Raw genomic sequence first — 8,104 nt, 5'->3', positions numbered from 1 at the left:
AACCCGATCAGCGGGTAGCATTTCAACAGTTCGAACTCCTTCCGCCGTTCCCATGCTGGGCCGCCCCTGCATTAGACATCACGCCAGGGGTATCTCATGCCTATTTAAAGTGACAGGAGCCACGTTCGCCGAAGTCTCAGTGATGGTCCTTCATTTACAGTAGGATAAGAAGCTCTTGTCACCAACCTCCAAGATGGTCAGCGAAGACTCGTTGCTTTGCGCGGCCTTACCATTTCGTGGAAAGGTCTACTTCGCAACTGACAAAGGGAAGGGCCCATGGTCGTGGACGCCGAGGCTGCATTGTCAAAGCTGACGCTAAACACAAGATGTCCGCTGGTGGTTTTCAAGTTCGTGCACAAGTTCTAGTTTTGATCGACAGCGTTGATGACAAGAAAGGAAGTGAGCATTAGACGGTGGAGTTTACACATTCCGACTGGACATGGATACCAGGGCACTGATCCTGATGTGGGATATTTTTGGTGGTTACTGCGGCGGGTTGCTTCCGTCATCCAAAGTTACCATCAAACCCAACGTCAACTACTTCTACTTATATCACAATATCATTTCGATAGGTTTCTTGTGTGTGATGTGTCTCATGAAAGTGGAACAACCAGGCGGGTGACTGAAGCTAAAGCTCAGGGTTGCTTCATTCACGATCTGGCATTTTATGTGCCTTGGGATGGGCGCAAAAGTGGCGTGGTTAATGTTGATCAATGGTGGCATTTGTTTTGATCATTTTCAACTGAAATAGTACTTATGAATGTTGATGTATGTTCTTAAAACAAAATTATGTTCATGCATGTGGTGTGTGGCATGTGTTGATCAAGTCTAAACTTTAATGGACAGAGAGTTCTCTCAAAATGCTTTAGTTAGTTTCTACAAGATTAGTTTATAAGTATGCTTGGGTACAATATGTTACTCCCTTATTAATTCATTGATATTTACAAGATGGTGTGATGCTCTAATCATGTGTTTTTCCCATTATTTTTGTTTCTTGAGAAGAATGTGTTTTCCATTCATACACTTTAGCAACCCCTATGGACAAAAGAGGCCTATAAGAGCAAAAATGCCCGTGCGTTGCAATGGGAGAAAATTTAACTTCCCTATTATAGACTAAAATATAAACCATTATTTAATTTATGATCCAGGACAATTATTCCTGAGATGAAGAAGAATTATGCTTTCAATCATACAGTCTTTGCAAAATGATCACAGTTTAGTTTGCGGCTTCATAATTTCGTTCTCACCTCCATGCCACAATCGAGTGAGAAGAAAGAAAAAATGTTTTGGAATAGGCCCATCTTGGCTGACATAGGGGAGAAATAGAAACATATTATTTTTTACTGCTCCACAATTGAATCGAAGAAAGAAAAAAAGTGTGGAGCAGCCTAGCTTGGCCCACGTGTCGAAGAAACATAAAGGTGGGTGGTACATTGGTAGATAGATGACGGCCGAGACTATAATTGGACGGAAGAATCCTTCCTTCCTTTAATATTAATATAATAATTGGTATATATTAAAAAGGTATTAGGGCAACAAAGTGACACGAATTTTACATTGGGGCAAAATTTTGATGACCTCATCGAGGCGATGACCGAGTTTGCAACATCTGGTTCATGACCATGGATGGCACAAATCATGTTGTGTGCAGCCAACAACACCAATCAAACCATCAACAAAATCTAGGAGGTTAACGACATCTCGATGAGTATTGTTGTGAGTAATTGGAAATTTTGTTACCGAGCACGATGATTATTTTTTGAATGGATGAACAATTTTTATAACTTGTGAACATTTTTATTCAATAGGCACACATTTTTGGAATGCGTGAACATTTGCTTGACAACCATTATTTGTTAATGCATGAAGATTTTGAATCAACGAACATTTTTTGAATCGATGAACTTTTTTGGAAATTGACGATCATTTATTATTTCTGTGAACATTGTTTTAAAAATTCATGAACATGTTTTGAATTCGCAGATATTTTGTTAAAATTCATAAACATTTTACTACTTCTGAAACATTTTTAAAATCCATATTTTTAATTTGAGACTTTTCTGAAATCCCAAATTATTTAGAGGAAAAAAAACAGTGGCGTCCCTCCCCGCTCATGGGCAAGCCTACTAGGGCTCACAGTTTCTAAAACATCATTCGATATTCACATTTTGTTTTGAAATTTGGAACTTTCTAAAATCCCGAATTATTTTAAATAATAAAAAATAGGAAAAAACTAAAAAGTAAAAATGAATAAGAAAAAGTGGTGTCCCTCCCAGCTAATGGGCCGGCCCAATGGGGCGTGCGGGACAGAAGCATACAAAAGGTAATATTCCTCTATCTTTCAGAAAACATTTTGGCTAGGTGGACTGGTTGGTGCATTGTGGCTCAACATAAGTGGGCAGGGTTTGAGTCCGTACAAAAGCATTTTTTATTTTTTAATGTAAAACAGCGACGGACGAGAGACATAAAACATATGATGGACCAATAATAGTGAAGAAACAATCCGTCCTTTAATATTAGGGATAGATTAACTAAATAGGTCATATTTATATTTGTATAATAAGCAAGTATCTCATGGTTATATTTCAAAGATATGACTTATAACATGGCCCCCTTTTGAAACTCATGTCGTCAAAATAAGAAAGTTGTAATTGACATCTATAAACGACGAGGGAAATTAATAATTCGTACCATCTATTAGTTTTTCTCCAAATATAGGAGTAGAGGCTCGAGACTTGCGACCTCAATCAGGTTTTAATTATTTTAATTTATGATCATAATATAACAAAAACAAGAGAGCACGGATGGCACTTGCCCCTAAAATTTCTAATCTTTTAGTCTAAATTGTTTAGTTTGAATATATTAAAAACTTAACTAAAACAACTTAGATTTTCAAATCATGTATAGATCCATGCAAGGTTTCCCCTAATTAAAATAAAGATTATAAGCCGCTACGCATGAAAATAACACTAGTAGAAAAGGGGGCAATGGTCCAGGCCGGGTCAGCCCATTAGTCACGGTTCAATCCAGAATCGGGACCAATGAGGGAACTGGACCCGGTTCATGAGCCCCGGGGGCCGGCCGGGCCACATGGGCCATTGGTCCCGGTTCATCTGGACCTTTTGGTCCCGGTTGGTGGGACGAACTGGGACCAATGTGCCTTGCTCCTGGCCCACCACCATTGGTCCCGGTTGGTGGCCTGAACCGGGACCAAAGGCTTCCCTTTAGTCCCGGTTCAAGCCACGAACCGAGACTAATTAATTGCCTATATATACCCCTCGCCCGCGAGCACAACACTCTCACTTTCTGTTTTTCGTAGCCGGCGAGGAGAGAGCTTTGTGGTGCTCTAGCTCACCTCCTATGCACACGAGGTGTTCGATGGAATGCCCGAGCCACACTACTTAAGCTTTCTCCTCTTCAAGCTCGACCTCCAAGCTCCATTTTCCTCAATATTTGTCTAGGTTTAGCGGTCCGTCACGTCCTGTCCCCGTCTTCACCGCCGTCGATCGCCCGCGCCGATCTCGTCGCCGGCACCACCGTGGTGAGCCTCTTGTTCTTATCTTCTTTCTGACAGGAAAAAAAATCTTACTTGTATGTTTATATAGATACTTGTATAATTTTCTTACTTTTATTATTGCATCTTATATAGTGCGATGGTTTTGGTATCCGCCCCTGTTGGCCCTCATCCTGTCTATGATTCGGATGTGGTATATATTATCTTTTCATAACTATTGGTTCATCTATTGTTTATGACAATTATGCCGACCAACGTGACATAGATTTTATTTATCTAGGAGGTTGTTGAACCAGAAATTACAACCGACCCTATTGTCGAGAGGTTAAATTTAGTTGAAGAAGAAAACAATTTCTTGAAGGAAAAAATTAGAAAAATTGATGAGGAGAAGATGATATTGGAGTTGCATGTTGCGGATGTCATGGATGATCACAAGATCAAGATGGATGCAATGCGCTTGAAGATTAGAAAGATTAGAAAATATGCCATTCATACCGAGGCTTGGTATCATTATGCCGTTGGATCAGTTGTTACATTGGTTGCGATTATGACCGCATTTGTTTTCGCATTGAAATGAGACGAAGCTACTGAAGATCAAGAGGAACCAGACGATGTGCCCGATGATGATGATCTCCGCCGGGTCATTGTCGATGCAAGGACGCAATGCGAAAGTCAAAAGGAGAAGCTGAAGTTCGATCGCATGTTAGAGGACCACAAAAAGGGTTGTACCCCAATTGCAAAGATGGCAACACAAAGCTCGGTACCGTACTGGAATTGCTGCAGTGGAAGGCAGAGAATGCTGTGCCTGACAAAGGATTTGAGAAGCTACTGAAAATATTGAAGAAGAAGCTTCCAAAGGATAACGAATTGCCCGACAGTACATACGTAGCAAAGAAGGTCGTATGCCCTCTAGGATTGGAGGTGCAGAAGATACATGCATGGCCTAATGACTGCATCCTCTACCGCGGTGCGTACAAGGATCTGAACGCATGCCCGGTATGCGGTGCATTACGGTATAAGATCAGACGAGATGACGCTGGTGATGCTGATGACGAGCCCCCCAGGAAGAGGGTTCCTGCGAAGGTGATGTGGTATGCTCCTATAATACCACAGTTGAAACGTCTGTTCAGAAACGGAGAGCATGCCAAGTTGATGCGATGGCACAGTGAGGACCGTAAGAAAGACGGGAAGTTGAGAGCACCCGTTGACGGGTCGCAGTGGAGAAAAATTGAGAGAAAGTGCTGGGATGAGTTTGCAAGTGACCCAAGGAACGTATGGTTTGCTTTAAGTGCGGATGTCATTAATCCTTTCGGGGAGCAGAGGAGCAATCACAACACCTGGCCCGTGACTCTATGTATGTATAACCTTCCTCCTTGGATGTGCATGAAGCGGAAGTTCATTATGATGCCAGTTCTCATCCAAGGCCCTAAGCAACCCGACAACGACATTGATGTGTACCTAAGGCCATTAGTTGAAGAACTTTTACAGCCGTGGAATGGAAACAGTGTACGTACGTGGGATGAGCACAAACAGGAGGAATTTCACCTAAAGGCGTTGCTGTTTGTGACCATCAACGATTGGCCCGCTCTCAGTATTCTTTTAGGACAGACAAACAAGGGATACCACGCATGCACGCACTGTTTACTTGACACCGATAGTATATACCTGGGAAGCTGCAGGAAGAATGTGTACCTGGGCCATCGTCGATTTCTTCCGACCAACCATCAATGTCGAAAGAAAGGCAAGCATTTCAAAGGCGAGGCAGATCACCGGAGGGAGCCCGCCATGCATACCGGTGATCACGTACTTGCTATGGTCAATGATTTACACGTAATCTTTGGAAAGGGTCCCGGCGGACTAGCTGTTCCGAGTGACGCTGGGGGACACACACCCATGTGGAAGAAGAAATCTATATTTTGGGACCTACCCTACTGGAAAGACCTAGATGTCTGCTCTTCGATCGACGTGATGCACGTGACAAAGAACCTTTGCGTGAACCTGCTAGGCTTCTTGGGCGTGTATGGGAAGACAAAAGATACAGCCGAGGCACGGGAGGACCTGCAACGTTTGCACGAAAAAGACAACATGCCTCCAAAGCAGTATGAAGGTCCTGCCAGCTATGCTCTTACCAAAGAAGAGAAGGAAATCTTCTTTGAATGCCTGCTTAGTATGAAGGTCCCGACTGGCTTCTCGTCGAATATAAAAGGAATAATAAATATGTCAGAGAAAAAGTTTCAGAACCTAAAGTCTCATGACTGCCACGTGATTACGACGCAACTGCTTCCGGTTGCATTGAGGGGGCTTCTACCGAAAAACGTCCGATTAGCAATTGTGAAGCTATGTGCATTCCTCAATGCAATCTCTCAGAAGGTGATCGATCCAGAAATCATACCAAGGCTAAGGAGTGATGTGGTGCAATGTCTTGTCAGTTTTGAGCTGGTGTTCCCACCATCCTTCTTCAATATCATGACACACGTCCTAGTTCATCTAGTTGACGAGATTGTCATTCTGGGCCCCGTATTTCTACACAATATGTACCCCTTTGAGAGGTTCATGGGAGTCCTAAAGAAATATGTCCGTAACCGCGCTAGGCCAGAAGGAAGCATCTCCATGGGCCATCAAACAGAGGATGTCATCGGGTTTTGTGTTGACTTCATTCCTAGCCTTAAGAAGATAGGTCTCCCTCAATCGCGGTATGAGGGGAGACTGACTGGAAAAGGCATGCTTGGAAGGGACTCAATAATATGTAGGGACGAATATTCTTGGTCTCAAGCATGCTACACAGTTCTACAGAACTCTACCTTGGTGACCCCGTATGTCGATGAACACAAGAACAGTCTGCGCTCCAAACGCCCGGAGCAGTTCGATGACTGGATTACATGTGAACACATCAGGACTTTCAGCAGTTGGTTGGAAGCACGTCTCAGAGGTGACCACACTGTTTGTGATGAGTTGTACTTGTTGTCCACGGGACCATCTTCGACTGGTACGATTTGGAAAGGATACGAGATAAATGAGAATACATTTTACACGATTGACCAAGATCAAAAGAGCACCAACCAAAACAACGGTGTCCGCTTTGATGCAACAACCGAGAGGGGAAAGGACACATATTATGGTTACATAGTGGACATATGGGAACTTGACTACGGACATGATTTTAAGGTCCCTTTGTTTAAGTGCAAATGGGTCAATCTGTCAGGAGGCGGGGTACAGGTAGACACACAGTACGGAATGACAACAGTGGATCTGAAAAATCTTGGGTACACTGACGATCCGTTCATCCTAGCCAATGATGTGGCACATGTTATCTATGTGAAGGACATGTCTATCAGACCGAGAAAAAGAAAAGATAAGGAAGCGAATACATCATACGATGAGCCAAAGCGCCACATAGTTCTTTCAGGAAAAAGGGACATCGTGGGAGTGGAGGGCAAGACAGACATGTCTGAACATTATGAAAAGTTTCATGAAATTCCTCCCTTCAAAGTCAAGGCTGACACCAGCATCCTGATAAGCGATGAAGATTATCCATGCTTACAGCGCAATAAGCAAATGACACAAGCGAAGAAAAAGTAAAGACTTTCTCCCGCAACTATTATGATGATACAATGCCAACTTTGTAACAGACGAGTATGATACCATTGTCCGTTTTGTACATGCACATGCTATGTGGGTGAATTTATGATACCATGCCAACTTTCAACTTTTTCATAGTTCATTTGAAATGCTTTAATGTCTTATGGTTCGGCCCTCATAATAATTAAAAATAGCAACAATAAGTATTTTGCTGTAAGTAGAAACAAAATAAAATAAATAAAGCAAGAAAGAAAACAAAAAAACAAAAAAAGTGTTTTCAAATTTGAAAACTAATGGCACTAAAAGAAAGTTTATAATTTTTCTAAAACTAAAAGCAAAAAGAATTAAAAAATAAAGCAAAAAACAAAAGAAAATAAATAATGCAGATAACAAAACAAAAAAACAATTAAAAATAGCAACAATAAGTATTTTGTTGTAAGTAGAAAGAAAATAAAATAAATAAAGCAAGAAAGAAAACAAAAAAACAAAAAAAGTGTTTTCAAATTTGAAAACTAATGGCACTAATAGAAAGTTTATATTTTTTCTAAAACTAAAAGCAAAAGGAATTTAAAAATAAAGCAAAAAACAAAAGAAAATAAATAATGCAGAAAAACAAAAAAACTGGAAAATAATTAAAAATAGCAACAATAAGTATTTTGTTGTAAGTAAAAAACAAAATAAAATAAATAAAGCAAGAAAGAAAACAAAAAAAAGCCTCCTACTGTGCCCCCACGGCCTGAATACGATTAGAAACCCTACCATGGGCCAGGATTCAGGCCCGCAGTAGGCCCAGAAGGCCCATCAGGCAAAGCAGTAGCAAATAGGCCCGCAAGCCTACGGTGCAGAGGAGCTCGAGAGGGGTGCGGCAGTGGGGCTTATAAACCACTGCGCGTCCCTCTCAACTAGCGAGGTGGGACTAAACTTTGGCCCCGACGCGGGCAGCACAGGGTCCTTTGGTCCCGGTTGGTGGCACCAACCGGGACTAAAGGGGGGGCATTAGTCCCGGTTGGT

Source organism: Triticum dicoccoides, chromosome 1B, assembly GCF_002162155.2.
Source record: "Triticum dicoccoides isolate Atlit2015 ecotype Zavitan chromosome 1B, WEW_v2.0, whole genome shotgun sequence".
Classification (NCBI taxonomy): Eukaryota; Viridiplantae; Streptophyta; class Magnoliopsida; order Poales; family Poaceae; genus Triticum; species Triticum dicoccoides.
Note: the sequence above shows the minus strand (reverse complement) of the source record.